General features: G+C 43.1%; 1 pseudogene; it reads left to right on the top strand.

Annotated features, from left to right (window-relative positions):
• The first annotated feature begins 268 nt into the window (after positions 1–268).
• LOC115645135 overlaps positions 269–16,500 on the top strand; it is a 65,652-nt pseudogene continuing 49,420 nt past the window's right edge.

Below are 16,500 nucleotides of genomic sequence, written 5' to 3'. Positions count from 1 at the left end.
GCTGTGCTGGCCTTTCGTGTGTGCAGTTTTCTGATTTACAAGCACAGATGTGGCAACTGCACGTGCAAGTTAGGAATGCAGTTTTAACAACCAGGCTGTAAATATATTCTAACACAGTATATTGACCCAGATATGATTACAATTCACCCAGAAAGTTTTGTCCATTTCACAGGTCCTTTAAAATAGAAATACAACCTTTCAAGAGTTTTGTTCTGGTGAAACAGAAGAGATGTCGACTCCAGCAGCATCCTTGCTAAAGCCGCAAACAATGAGGACTTGCTACAGCTTGTCATTTCTGTACTGGACCTGTATGCTTCATGTGGTTCACATGACACCATCCCCTAAAGGACTGTCAAGTATTCACAAAATGGAAGGATACTGGGGTTGTCACAGGATGATGGGAAAACCCTGCACTGCAGCAAACGTGGCTGGATGTGTAATCAGTTTTTCTTGCTGGAGGAGTACACAGGTTCAGATACTCTCAGTATGTGGGCAAAGTAAGCTTTGCATTTAAAAGACCCCAGACGGTTCACAAATCTGACAAATGAGTTCTAGGGAACTTATATCTGCGCACAGATATAAGTTGCCTAGAAGCTGCCTATTTCTTCCCTTGATATAGGTTACCAATGGGCCAGACTTCCAGGCCACTATTCAGTTGAGCCAACACCAACGTAATCACACTTATCAAGCTTATAGTTTAGAAAATGTTTAAAGATTTAAAAACACAATTCAATCTCATGAAGACTTCCTGGTGAAAGTTCATAACATGTTTAACCTAACGTGCACTATAATCCAATGGCATCTTTTTACACAGAAGTTGTCAAAAAGTTTTTAAACAATGTTTTTTTAATTGAAAAATAGCCTTTTTTCCTAAAAAAAAAATTTCATAATTCTAAGGAAATAATTCAGGGCTTTTTAAATTAAACCAGAAATGAAAAAAGTTAATCATAGAATATTAGGGTGGGAAGGGACCTCAGGAGGTCATCTAGTCCAACCCCTTGCTCAAAGCAGGACCAATTCCCAACTAAATCATCCCAACCAGGGCTTTGTCAAGCCTGACTTTAAAAACCTCTAAGGAAGGAGATTCCACCACCTCCCCAGGTAACCCATTCCAGTGCTTCACCGCTCTCTGAGTGAAAAAGTTTTTCCTAATAGCCAACCTAAACCTCCCCCACTGCAACTTGAGACCATTACTCCTTATTCTGTCATCAGGTACCACATAGAATAGTCTAGATCCATTCTCTTTGGAACCCCCTTTCAGGTAGTTGAAAGCAGCTATCAAATCCCCCCTCATTCTTCTCTTCTGCAGACTAAACAATCCCAGTTCCCTCAGCCTCTCCTCATAAGTCATGTGCTCCAGCCCCCTAATCATTTTTGTTGCCCTCTGCTGGACTTTCCAATTTTTCCACATCCTTCTTGTAGTGTGGGGCCCAAAACTGGACACAGTACTCCAGATGAGGCCTCACCAATGTCGAATAGAGGGGAATGATCACATCCCTCGATCTGCTGGCAATGCCCCTACTTATACAGCCCAAAATGCTGTTAGCCTTCTTGGCAACAAGGGCACACTGTTGACTCATATCCAGCTTCTCGTCCACTGTAACCCCTAGGTCCTTTTCTGCAGAACTGCTGCCTAGCCATTAGATCCCTAGTCTGTAACAGTGAATGGGATTCTTCCGTCCTAAGTGCAGGACTCTGCACTTGTCCTTGTTGAACCTCATCAGGTTTCTTTTGGCCCAGTCCTCTAATTTGTCTAGGTCCCTCTGTATCCTATCCCTATCCTCCAGCATATCTACCACTCCTCCAAGTTTAGTGTCATCTGCAAACTTGCTGAGGGTGCAATCCACGCCGTCCTCCAGATCATTAATGAAGATATTGAACAAAACCAGCCCCAGGACCAACCCTTGGGGCACTCCACTTGAAACTGGCTGCCAACTAGACATGGAGCCATTGATCACTACCCGTTGAGCCTGACGATCTAGCCAGCTTTCTATCCACCTTATAGTCAATCATCCAGCCCATACGTTTTTAACTTGCTGGCAAGAATACTGTGGGAGACCATATCAAAAGCTTTGCTAAAGTCAAGGAATAACACATCCACTGCTTTCCCCTCATCCACAGACCCAGTTATCTCTTCATAGAAGGCAATTAGGTTAGTCAGGCATGACTTGCCTTTGATGAATCCATGCTGACTGTTCCTGATCACTTTCCTCTCCGCTAAGTGCTTCAGAATTGTTTCTTGAGGACCTGCTCCATAATAGTCCCCCTAGTCCTCTTCCATTGCCATCCTCCATTTTTCCCCCACCTGTAACTGAATACAATAGAACATTTTTTTTTTGGTGTTTCTATGTTTTATGTATGTTTAGTGCTTGTATGTTTTGTTTTGTTTCTGCGGTTTTCCTTTTACAACTGTGCAACCTTTCACAAGTTCCAGAATGGCCAAACAAGCAAAGTATAATTCATGCTACATTGCATGCAGTGGCAAAACAGGAAAAAGAAATAGAAGGCATGGGTGGAAGAAAAAAAGTGGGGAAAAAGCAGGGGAATAGGCACAGGGAAAAGGATGAAAATGAAAATTGTCACTGTTTTTCATAAAAAATAAAAATTAAAACATAGTGCTATTTAAAAAGCTGCAGTACAAATATGTCTTCAAAAGTATTTGAATTTTTTATTTTCTTTTTCAACATGTTCTGTTCTTAAGTGAGGAGTTAGCCTCACCATAACTAGCCAGATCAATAGCCTTCTGGTAATTACCTCCCAAATGGTGCTACACTGGAACTTGGAAATATTTACCTTAACAACTGATAAGGAAAAAGGTAGACCATGAACAAAGGAATGTTAGTTTGCAACATTCTCCTCCTCAAATACTTTATTAGCTAAACTCAAGAAACCATGAACAGGTTTGCTCATTTGAGAATCATGATTGCTCAAGAATCTTAGAGCATATGTATTTATTTATTGACAGCGAGCTGGGTTTTCTACAGACAATACTTCATTGAAACATTTTCTGGAAGCAAGGTCTTTAAAACCACAGCTGTGCTCCAAATCTTAGGGCTTTCATTCAAAAGTGGTGGCTTTCTCTGACTGCCAGAATGGCCAGGAGTTGAAAACTAAAAACCAGATAAGTGCTGGTTGATTTAAAAAAAATAGAACATTTTATGAAAATTGCAATCCCTTGATAAGCATGTTAAAAACAAACCAAATAAACATTTATTATTATTATTATTGTTTTGCAAAAGTAAATTTATCTACATTTCAAAAAACCTGAAAATGGTTGAAGTGATTTAGTCCCTACCATTCACGTATTTATGCAGGTTCTTAACTCCATACTCATGAGTAATCTCATTGCCCAATGGGACTATTCACATGCATAAAGATGAACATGTCCATTGGCTAGGGAACCAGGCTAGAATTAGGGAGACTTGAGTTCAATTTCCTGCTCTGCCACAGACTTCCCAGGTGACCTTGGATAAGTAATTTAGACTCTCTGTGATTCAGTTCCCCATCTCTACAATGGGGTTAATAGTGCTTCCCTGCATCATCAGGGTACTGTGAGGATAAATACATTAAATAGCAGGAGATGTTCAATTACTGCAGTGTTGGGGTGATAAGTATGTAAGTTAGAGAGATATCTATGTGTTTGCAAGATTGGAAGCAAAGTCCACTAAACCACACATGGGAAACAAAAGAAACCCCAAAAATATTATAGAAGAAAAAAATGTAATTAAACAAATGTACAGCAAAAGAAAAGAAAAGAAAAGAAAAGCAGAAGACAACTCAATTGTTGCTCAACCCAGCCTCCTTCTCAAACACTTTCATATTCCAAAGCAAGACTGTGATATTTTACTTAAATTATAAGACCCAGGCAGACACCAATATTTTCTTACTTGTTTGTACTGCACCTAGCACAATGAGTTCCTGACCCATGGCTGGGGCTCCTGGGTACTACTGCAATAGAAATAAGAAATGATAATAATGTAAATGTGTATGTGTATGAGAGAAACCCAGGGATATGTGACTGTATGCACAGTTGTATAGATATCTGGGTGGTGTGGGGAAGAAAGATGTGTGTCTGATCTGGTAAGTTTTCTTAAGAATTTTGCAAGACTGATATCACTATCTTTATCCATGTACATGAGATAAACTGCACGTGTAACAAACAAATTTATCATGCAACTTTGATGTCCCTTCTGTCCTCTGCCCACCATTCCATCTCCCCTGGGCTTATTCTAATAGCCCAAGTCCCTGGGCAGCTATAGCCAGCCACCTTTAAAGAAAACAAATCAATAAATCCCGGAAAAGTTTCCCCCTTTCCACTCAAAAAATGTGGATTTTCTCCTAAATAATTACACTCACCAGAGGCCTTATATGGGTCACACTCTGTTGTAGACCAGATTTTCTTTCCATAAAAATGCCCCAGCTTTATCACTTATTCCTGCAAGTTTAAGCCACTGGAAATGAGAGTTAGACTGCGGAAATTTGCAGATGTATCATTTGCCTCTTATCGGGCACTCATATGCCATGTATAAAAAAGGGGGGCAAAAGGCATTTCCTGAGATGCTTTCCACATTGCATTATATTTAATCACATTGATTACAGCATCGTAGAGATGCTGAAAGGGGAAGCATTTTGACTGTATTGTGGTTTCCTAGTAACTGCCAATCTAGGGGTAAAATGAGTGTGAAACCTATCAGAGCAAATCAATATGTAACTACCTAGAAAGGGCAATTTAACTGTCTGTATCAGCTGGTGGTATTGTGCAACTTTTTGTCTCTCCCAGGAAGGCTTTATGTATAGTCACCTTGAAGGGAAAAAAGGTGAGCTGTCAACAAGCAACTGTCAAGAATATAAAATCTTTTTCTTTGCCTCCCTGTACACATTTGATACATCAAATCCTGTCCATTGTATGAAGCAGTGCACTAAAACCAGAAACTTAATTAGGCTCAAGGAGAGATATGATATGTCTAGCCAAGATAATCTGCCAATTTAACACTATACTGTACACCAATCAGCAGAGCAATCTGTAATCTGTAATCAATTCTTATAGGTATGCATTGCTACAGTCAAAGGGTCGCTTTATATGTAGACTTGGGAGAATTTTTTTTTTAAATAATTTCAACAGATAAAAATGATGTTTATTTTTAAGCTTTTTTGTTTATTGATTTAAATTTTCACAGTTATGCAACATTGCGGATTTTAAGCTTTTTATTTTTTATTGATGTAAATTTCCACAATAGGGGAAGTTATGGAGTAAATCAGACAACAGGGGAAGTAAAACAACAATTATTTAATGACAGTAGACAAAGCTTTATAGTCATTACAACACAAACTATTAACCACACACCTATAAATATATACAAAGTAAATATCCTTAAATCCAAATCTAATAAATTCTCAAGCAGCATTTTTCTTACTTTGTCTATCTGGTAATTTTCGATTATCACTGATGGGGAAAAAAATGTATTTTTTTAGTGGGAGAAGATTTACAGTGAAATTGACATTTACCGACATTTACCACAAAAAATCTAATCCTCCGAAGCCTATTCATATGTATTGCAATGGCAAACAGATTTAGTGTGAGCAAAATTATATTCTCAGTTACACCAGTCCAAATTGAAGAAAATGCTGAAGTCTCTCCTTTCTGTTTTCATACTACATAGTGGCAAAATTAGTTAGAAAACTCTTTAACCTCTCATAAAAGCTATATTATTAATATGCCATGAGTTATGAGCCCCTTCCTTGATTAATTTATTTCAGATCTCATGGAAAAATTCAACCTCAAAATTAGAGCTCATATACTAATATGGAAGCAAAGATTCCTTTTCGTGTGTGTGTGATTTGAGAGAGGGGGCTAATGTCAGGATTATAATGGAAACTGAGTTTCAACCTTAACTCTGCATCAACTTTCTTTACATGTTCTCCATTTACATGCATGAATTTCAACTGTAGGGCGAATGGCATCAACTTATAGATTTATATTGTCTAACACTTTCCATTAAAAAAAAACTTTGAAATTTATTTGGAAAAGCTCTTACAGATCCATAATTTTAAAGACGACTTTGAAATTTGGCATCAGGGTAGTCCTGGAGTCAAAGAGCTGCCTTTTACTGGACTCCTATAAATCCTGTGTTTGAGCTCAGTTACATAAAGTTAGTCCTTTAGCTCAAGCAGAGGCTTATGCTGCAGTGTTCAGATTTAGGGTTCAAACCCTTTAGGGTTCCTGATGCATATTGATTGTAAGGAGGGGTGTATTAGTGTTGCACATAATCCAATTTGGTTTTGACTTTTTTTCTTTTACAAAAAAAGAACCCTAAGAAATTACAAACAAAAATTATGTTAAAATAAAATTATTCAAATTGTAAAACTAAGCTCACGTCCACACTACAGGGTAAAATCGATGTTATTAAAATCGATTTTATAAAGCAGGCTTTATAAAATCGATTTTGCGCGTCCACACTAGGGCTACTTACATCGATGTTGAGCGTCCTTGTTCCCTGGCGTCCGTCTTTTCCCTGAGCGTTGCACTCTGGGTACCTATCCCACAGTTCCTGCACGGGTCCCTGGCCTTTGGAATTATGGGTTACTACCCCAGTGCATGATGGGATCAAAGTCCCCATCCTGGGTGGTTCTGGGTACAGCCTCCCCCCCCCCTTCCTGTAAACGGCACACAGTCAGTTCGCGCTGTTTTTACTGGCTGCAGTGAGGGAAACGCCATTTTGCAGCAAGCATGGATCCAGGTCTGCTCTTGTCCTTGATCGCGAATACTGTAAATACTTCACGCATTGTCGTTCTATCACTGCTGACCCATGATGCAGAAATGCAAGAGAGAATGCTTGAATGCGGGGACGACAGCGATGACGAACTGGAGAACGATTTTTCTGACACCCCGGGCCCCTGCACGTTGGAGCTCCTGACAGTTATGGGTGAGGTTCTACCCGTTCCGCGCCGCTTTTGGGCACGGGAAACAAGCACTGACTGGTGGGACCGCATAGTCCTGCAGGTGTGGGATGATTCGCAGTGACTGCAGAACTTTCGCATGCGTAAGAGCACTTTCTTTGAACTTTGTGACTCGCTTTCTCCTGTCCTGAAGCGGCATAATACCAGGATGAGACCAGCCCTCACAGTGGAAAAGCGAGTGGCAATAGCCATATGGAAGCTTGCAACGCCAGACAGCTACCGGTCAGTCGGGAATCAATTTGGAGTGGGCAAATCTACTGTGGGGGCTGCTGTGCTGGAAGTATCCAAAGCAATCATTAAGCTGCTGCTTCAAAAGGTTGTGACTCTGGGAAACGTGCAGGCCATTGTGGATGGCTTTGCTGCAATGGGATTCCCTAACTGTGGGGGGGCCATAGATGGAACCCATATCCCTATTTTGGCACCGGAACACCAGGGTGCCCAGTACATAAACCGCAAGGGGTACTTTTCGATGGTTCTGCAAGCCCTGGTGGATCACAAGGGACGTTTCACCAACATCCACGTGGGATGGCCAGGAAGGGTTCATGACGCACGTGTCTTCAGGAGCACTACACTGTTTAAACAGCTGCAGCAAGGGACCTACTTCCCTGACCAGAGAATAACAGTTGGAGATGTCCAAATGCCTATAGTTATCCTTGGGGACCCAGCCTACCCCTTGATGCCCTGGCTAATGAAGCCATACACAGGCAGCCTTGACAGTGCTCAGGAGTTGTTTAATTACAGGCTGAGCAAGTGCAGAATGGTGGTAGAATGTGCATTTGGCAGGCTGAAGGCGAGATGGCGAACGCTTCTTACTCGTTCAGATCTTAGCCAAACCAATATCCCCTTTGTCATTGCTGCTTGCTGTGTGCTCCACAATCTCTGTGAGAGCAAGGGGGAGGCCTTTATAGCGGGGTGGGAGACTGAGGTAAACCACCTGGTCGCTGATTATGCGCAGCCAGACACCAGGGCAATTAGAAGATCACACCAGGATGCTGTGCGCATCAGAGAAGCACTGAAAAGTAGCTTCCTCATGGGCCAGGGTACAGTTTGAATGCTGATTTTCCTTTCAATTGATTGCTGCCCTCCCCGTCTATGCGGTGTTGCTGCTGCAAGATACTTTCCCTGCAGCATTACTCAATTGTGTGCTTAGGTTACTTGCGAGAGCTGTCCATTGGAAAACATATAATTCTATATTTCCCAATTATTACCTACCTCCACCATTAGCTGCTTCCGTCTGCTGCTAGGCACTGTACCTGCAACCTTCCTTAACTGCTTTTTTATTGAAAAATAAAGTCGCTATTATTTGTTAAAAGAATTGTGCTCTTTATTTAAAATCAGACCCTTTCATCAATCAAGCATCATGCTTGTTGTTACAATACTGTGCATGAAATTTCATAACTCAGCGTTCTATGGGGGACGGAGCGAGGGAGGTTTGGAGGAAGGGCAAGGGAGGTTGGAAAGAAGACAGTGCATCAGAGAAGACAGAACAGGAATTCTCATGGACCAGGGTACGGTATGGCTGCTTTCTTTGTTTTCCCTTTATTACCCATATCCCCAATTGTCAAATCCTGATGCTGATAACTAGCTTCCGTGCAGCTTTCCAAAGCTGCTTGCTTTACTTCATTACCAAGCTACAGTCACACTGCCTTAATAGCATGACCTGAGAGTAAAAATAGGCAAAGGTGCCATGGGAGAAGTTTGGATCATTAGAGGAGGGAAAAAACAGGACACAAAGGCCTTTTCAATTTAATGAAAGCCTTCTGGTTGGAGTGTCCGCAGCGGTGGAGGGGGCTGGTGCAGAGAGCCTTCCCCCACGCGTTCTTACACGCCTGGTTCTGGAAGGTGTGGGACAGGGTGAGTACTGAGGGAGGTTATACACGGGCTGTAGGGGCATTCTGAAACCACGGAGCTCTTGCAGCATATCGCGGAGGATGTCAGTCTGATCACGAAGAAGATCCACAGTTGCTGCTCGCCAACGCTGATCTTCCTGCCGCCAGACATCATTTTTGGCGTCCCTCCTGTCTTCGCGTTGACTGGCAGCCTCCCTGTACTTTGCGACCAATTGTTTCCAGTCCCCCTGCTGAGCTCTCTCTGTACGGGTTACTGCCATAATTTCGGTGAACATGTCCTCACGCGTCCTCCTTTTCCTCAGTCTTCTTATGATACCCCCCCCCCACGTAGAGGAGAAGCAAGAGGGAGGCTGGAGAAATGTGCAGCTGTGGGGGGGGGGCGGGGGGGGATTGGAAAGAGTGATAAAAGAATCATAAGAGACACATTTCACACAACAATGCATACAGTCTTTCTCCTCACTGACCTGTGCCTGTTATCGAACCTTGAACATTTTACTTTACCACAAGGTCGCCTTAGGATTCCTTTAATACTTATTGCTTGTGGGTGAGGACAAAGATTTCTGCTCAGACGCAGGTCAGGGGAGCACACAGACCGTGTCCCGAGAAAATGGTAAGTTAATAATGGCTAGTAATCCCTGTAGTAGATTGTACTGGTAATCAAGCTGATCTCCTTTCCCGGTTTGCTCTCGCGTTCCCCGAACAAGCAGGTCTCCTTCCCTGCGGTTTGCTAGGTGGTTCGGGGAACGCGAGAGCAAACCGTGGCGAAGCTGGTCTCCTTTCCCGGTTTGCTCTCGCGTTCCCCGAACAAGCAGGATGAATCCGCCCTGTTACAATGGAGACGTTTCTAAAAACCACCTCATGGGTCACTGTTTTAGGAAAGGTTTTTAATCTACTTGGTCAGTGACTCATAGTACAGGTAGTGATTTGAATCACCCAGTAAAAAAGGCTTACATTAAACCAAAACTTTTATTAAAAGAAATTATACTCACCAGAGGACGGTCCCTCAGCTTCATTTTCTGGAGTACTGCCTTGAGATGGCTGGCAGGGAACCTCAGTAAGGGTGAGGAAAAGATCCTGGTTGTTTGGGGGGATAAAATGCTCTGTGCTCTCTGCTGGAGCCTCCTCCTCTTGGTCCTCATCATACTGATCATCGCCATCAATTAAATCTTCCGTAGTGGCAGGAATCACGACGCCCACCCCTGAATCCACAGACAAGGGGGGGTTCGTCGTTGCGCTGTTCCCCAATATTGCGTTAAGCTCGTCGTAGAACCGGCATGTTTTGGGGGCAGAGCCTGACCTGCCCTTTGCTGCTTTGGTCTTCTGATACGCCTGTCTGAGCTCTTTCACTTTCACTAGGCACTGTAACGAGTCCCTGGTATGTCCCCTCTCCCGCATGGCATTAGAAATTTTTTCAAAGGTTTTCTCATTTCGTCTGCTCGAGCGCAGTTCTGAAAGCACCGACTCTTCGCCCCATACAGCTATCAGATCCTGTAACTCCTGTGTGCTCCATGCTGGAGCTCTTTTCCTATTTTCAGGAGACTGCATTCTTCTCTCTGCTGCTGAGAGCTCCACGCTGTGCAAGCAGGAAATGGAATTTCAAAGTTCCCGGGGCTTTTCCTGTTTACCTGGCCAGCAGTAGAGTACCTTTACCTGTGTAGAGCGGCCACTAGAGCACTGTGGGATACGTCCCGGAGGCCATTAACTTCGACGGCCGTCCACACTATCATAAAATCGATTTTAAGAAATCGATTTTGGGTTTACTCCTCTCGTTTAGATGGAGTTCCAAAATCGATTTTAGGGACCCTTAAAATCGATTTTATGCACTCTGTAGTGTGGACGGTTACAGCTTTAAATCGATTTAAAGCTGTTAAAATCGATTTAAAGCTGTAGTCTGGACCTGCCCTAAGCACTCAAAAGTTAGGAAATGAAGGATTTAAGGTTGTCTGTGAAATCTTATGTTGGCCTCTTTCTGCATATGCCTCATGATACATCATCACAAATGACTTTTTCCACAGGATCCTTCCCTCATTCAGTGCTTAGGAAATGAATAAAGTTTGTGCAGTGAATGAAGCTGTTATCTTTAGGATCAATTCTTTATTCATGCTAGAAATTGAGGTAGCTATAAAGAAAGAGACTGCAGCAACAGCAGGGATGATCTTGTGGTTAAGGCAGGTGAATGCCACCAAAGATAATGCATTTCTATTCCTTCCTGTATCACACAGTTCCTCTGTGATGCTGAACAAGTCACCAAAGTTTTCAACACGAATTGCATGTTCCTCATTTTCAGGGTGCCCAACTTGAGATCTTGGGCCCTAAATTTTAGAAACTGTGAGCCCTTGCAATGGCAGCTGAAGTGAATGAGGCCTGTGAATGGATACTCAGCCCTTCTAGCAGTAAGTCAGTGTAGTCTGGAGAAATGTGCGCTGTCTTGGGAGTCAAGATGTCCAGAGTTCTAATTTTAGCTCTACCACTGATTCAATGTCTGACATCAGACAAGTCACTATCTCTCTGTTTCAGTTTTCTCACCAGTAAACTGAGGATACTACTACTTACTCATTCGCCTCAATGGAATATGACAGGTTAGCCGTATTAGTCTGTATCTGCAATGATGTGTGTACCTACAAGATGCTAAGTACTCAAGAAATCAGGCTCTCGGTATCTCAACATGGGGGAAAATCAATAAGTCACTGAAAATTAAAGTGTTCTTCCCCCAGTATTGCCCTTCATTCAGCTCTGAGCTATCCTCCCTCTACCCCCTCTGTTGCCGGCAGATAACTGCCTGAGGCCAAGCAACAGCGGGGGGGGTCCGTCGCCTGGTGTGCCGCGCCAATAAACACACCAGGATGGAGAAGCAAACCAAGTTTATTTGAGATCTCAAAGCGGTGCAGGGAGATTGATTCAGATCAAGCACACCTAAAACAAGCAGTCTGTTCCTTTATATCCATGAGAACTTTTCTCACTGACTAGCAATCCCCCGTTTCCCCTCCCTCCTTCTCCTTCCTCCCCCTGTAGCAATTACGTAAGCGCAGGTGCATTAAGTAATCTTGGCCGCGGCAGCTCGTTAGTAAGTTTTCTTTCTGCAAGTTATCTTGTCCTTCTGTTAAAGGTGCACAGGCCTCATTATTTCTGCTTTAGACCAGTTAGAACTGTTGCAACTGATAACGGCTGTTACACCTGGCCTTTTAGGTCGATTAAAGTTCAAACATGGAGGGACTCTTGTCTGCTGAGGCCTAAAACCAGGAAGGCTCCATACTCTTGTGGCCTTCCACCCTCCCGAGTTACGTAGGGTTATGCTTAGTGACACCAACAACTCCCTCCTTTGAGAATACTCAACAAACTTTTGGCTGAGTGTTCTCACATTTAAAGGATAACATGTGATTAAGCTCTAGGGAGCTGGAGTGCTTTACAGCAAGCAAGCAAGAGAAGAGTAATGATACACAACACCACACCAGTGAGCAGGAGGTGAACAATACCTTCCCCTAGTTCTCCCAGGTTGAGTAACCAGCCCCAGAGGGAATCAGAAAGAGTAGGTTTCCTTTCCTGGGCCTTCCACTGTTCAAAAGCCTGTTTGGCTGACAGGATGTGCTTGTTAATATCCTGTGCGCTTTCTGGGACATAAGTACAGCATTCATCCCCTATAAGGGCGCACACCTAGCCCTGGGAAGCCACACTTCCACCCAGGAAGTGTCCAAGTATGTCTCCATGATCACAGATCAGATGGTATTCCTGATGCGTCTGTAAGGGCAGCGGGCCAAGTCTGGTACTCAAGATCACTCCGAATGGCCATCAGCTGGTCATTTAGGAAACTGCGAATTCCTAAACATACTAGATCCCACTGCAATGCCTTCCCAGCCTCAGTTATATTTAATACCATCTTTTCTTGGTGTAGTACTATAATACACCTGTTATTTAACTATTCTCAGGTACTGTCAAAAGGCACTTCCATTAATAGCATACATTATTAGTCACTGGAATGGTTTCAATACGGGTAAAATTTCTAGTAGCAGAACAAACTCTTTGGGTACTTGTTATTTAAAATCCAATCAGAGAGAGATATATATGCTGAAGGATTTATCCAAAACACAGGGCGCAGCCTGTAGAATAAACCCCAAAATCCAATTAATACCACATTCCCAAACATGGATCCCACAAATGTCCTCCCACCAGTGTATAATTCTTTGTTTCTTCACCAGGGTCAGTTCTTAATGTCCTTTCTAGTCAGGAATTCCTGGACTTTGGCAATTTCAGTGGAGCGAATGTTCCTTCTTCTTTCCCAAAACAGTCGTGGTGCAGCATCCTTGTACTTTTTCCCTACTGTCCAGAAGGCACAGTGGAGCTAGAAGGTGAAGTAGGCTAATCATCAGTAGGAGAATTCTCCCGATGTGGAGGGGTCTTTTTGCAGTGAGAATCTTGGGTTCATGCAGTCAGTCTTTGGCACTTCACAGCAGTGTTGGTAGTCACCGGGACTTAAAGGCCTTTCCAGCATGGACCCAAAACAGTCTTTTGTCGGTGGACCTTTACATCAATCCCATCTCCTGGTTCCAAGGAGTGGCAGGGCTGCTAGGGTCTTTGGGTAGCGCTTCTTTACCTGTGAGAAAATAAACTTAACACATTTCATTAGTGCCTGGCAGTGTTTTCAGATCTCATAGCTGTGTGGACAAATTCAAGCCCTCTTTGGAGCAACAAGCCAGGACAAGCACACCCACTTTGAGGAGTTCACTCAATACAACCTCTAGTCCAATAGCCTTCCACCATCCCCAGCCCTCTGGCTAGAAATCTGAGGTAGCCAGAAAGATCCCATGTACAATATGGGGAGTGGGTTAACTTTTCATGTCTTTGCTTTCAAAGACTGTTGGTATGCAAATTTTAACAACAATTTTTGCAATTAACAGTTTGGCCAATGAAATTTCTTTTTTTTGAGGAAATGCATTAGACTTTAGTATATCACATTCTCCTGATTTATCCAAACACTTTGTATTCCAAGTTGAACAAAACAAATATCTGCATTTTAATTTAACCTTTTTGTTTGATTTTAAACTAGACTATTTTATAAAAATATTAAACACAAAAATTCCAGCCACAAGACAAACACCACAGGACAGAACATAGAACACAAAACATGATTCCTATTGTGCCAGTAAATGCATGGTACGTTGAATGCTGTTCAGCTGGCATCAGTTTTCTCTGATTATCTGAAAGACAAAAAAAAAGAGGTCTACCCACCCCTTCTGGGCAGACAATCATCGCTTGAAATATACAAATACTCTTGTTGGCTTCAGGCAAAACAGAGGAATTACCCCATAGTTTCTTGTATTTGTTTCATAGGCAGCCCAGGTTTTTGAATTACATAACACTGTATACATTCTTCAGCTAATTCAACTAAATTGTTCATAGCCAAACCAAATGATTGCAATCCAATAACTTCTTTGCCTGAATTTATTTACAAACATTTCACAGACACCAAAAACTTTTTTCTTTAGCATTTTTACAAAGTTCAACTGCTGTTTCGTTCAGCAACTACAGAGTTAACTTCTCACTCTCCCTTAAATCACTTGCTTGTCTCCCAACAGCCACTTTTATCAACTTAAATCACCATTCCAAGTAAGTCCTGGGTATTTGAAATATCCATGCTTACACTTACTGACTCCTTCCTTCCACTACACCCTTAAAGTTTTCCAACCTGCTTTCCAATCTCTCTCTCTCTCTCTCTCTCTCTCTCTCTGTTGCCTGCCTGCCTGGGCCCGATCCTGCTTTTCTTGCTGAACCATCCCTTTCATGGGCACCAACTTCTTCCACTACCAGTTTAGCTAGGAGGGTGGGCTTCTCATCTAGCCCCCACCCCTCCTGGTCTCTTCCCTTAAACATTCTTACTCACAAGACTACCCGAGTCCTCCTTCATGAGGCTTGCCACCTGGACAAAAACACATGGCCCATTGGGCAAAGGCCATTTACTTAACATATAATTTAAAGGACTATTCTTAGAGGGTTTACCCAGAGACTCATTCATCTGTTTGACACTTAAACAGAAAAGAGAATTACACAGAGAGCAGAGGGAACTACAGTCTAAGCCAGACTTTCCCACTTCTATACACTGACCGCTACAGGGGACGGGACAGAAGGATCTCAATTTGACCTCAGAGCTTCCTCGCACGCATGGCTTCCACTCCGAGGAATTACGAACGAGAGGTTCAGTTCCGCCCACACTCCTAACGCCCAAATGAACAGAGCAGGAAAACAACAGTAACCAGTTAAACAGAACAGAACCAGAACCAGATAGCGTTTTCTTATCCTATTAGGACTCACTTTTACTCATGCAGTTCTCAACATATAACACCAACAGTACCAAGCAAAGCAAACACAAAATAACAAGGGTAAAACAAATAGATGGTGTAAATTCTGCAGGGCTCCCCCCTTCTTAATTGCTCACCAAACTGTGACAAATTTCTGTTACCAATCTATCACTCGTGTCAGGTGATCAGGCTGACACTACAGGATCGTTGGGGGAAGATAAAGAAAACACACCATATAACTGTATTTTAAAGCTCCATTAATAAAATAATAAAACAACAACGGAGAGTGTTGGGAATGCCCCCTCATCACTCAGAAAAACATTAATGCCCCAAGCCCCTTTCATACCCACATACGTACGTCCAGACTGGCCACTTCTGTGTATAATGTTCAGAGAAGGGGGGAGAGGTGGACTGGAGATTATCCTGTATACAGCTTGTCCAGAATTTCTAACATGCTTCCGCTCTTTGGAGGGCTGTTCTCTTGCACCCTGGAATCTTCTGCAGCGTCTCTTTCAGAGATTCCAGTCCAGGTCAGCTGACTGCGGCTTCTTCAGTGTCACCAAGCCACACCGGCTCCGGGGTCACAAAGGCACACTGTTGGATCTTACTGGACAGTTAAGCTTTGCAAATGTAATCTTAGTTCTGTAACTTGTATTGCCTTTGGTTCGCCTCTGTCTATATTTTTTCCTTCACAGCCAGCTGGGGCCGAAAGCAGTTTTTTTTTGTACTTAGCATAGTCTGCTTTGATTCTGGACCTTGAACGCAGAGCAATCCCCCCCTTCCATCCCTGGGCCAAGATGATTTTTAAATTAACCCGTTCCTTTCCTCAATAGACAAATTTGCTCACCCTGTGTCAGGGCTTTTTGGTGATTAAACGCTCCTCTTAGATGTATGATCTTATCTAGATTGAAGTACCTTCTAGTGGGCATTGTTTAGATGGATTTTCACGCGTGTAAATATTCCATTTCTCTAAATACCTGCAGGTTGTTGAACCATAATGTACGTACATGTAATATGCTGGGGTACCCTAGGGGGTGAGGTGGAATGTTTAGACTGCCCCCCCCACCCATTTTCCACTTACACACACAGGGAGGGTGCCCTGTCCGCGCTAGCGGCTCATAAACTAAGGATTTTTCCCTACAGGGTACTCACACAGGAGAGGCTAACGAGGATGGCCACGACCCTCCTACACCTCCCTTCAGCAAAGAGCATCGGCTAGTCTCTCAGAGACAGCGCCGCTTACTCTGATTGCATCCAGTGAGATGATCAGACTGTCAGTAGCCCACACGGAAAGGAAAGGGGAAGGAAAGATGGGTACACACACTCCTAGTCCCAGGCAGCTTCCTCACCGGACGATGCCAGGCCAAGTCAGCCCACCATGGGTCGGACCTCCTAAAGATCCA

Source organism: Gopherus evgoodei, chromosome 2 (assembly GCF_007399415.2).
Source record: "Gopherus evgoodei ecotype Sinaloan lineage chromosome 2, rGopEvg1_v1.p, whole genome shotgun sequence".
NCBI lineage: Eukaryota > Metazoa > Chordata > Testudines > Testudinidae > Gopherus > Gopherus evgoodei.
Note: the sequence above shows the minus strand (reverse complement) of the source record. Positions and strands in the feature narration are given on the sequence as shown.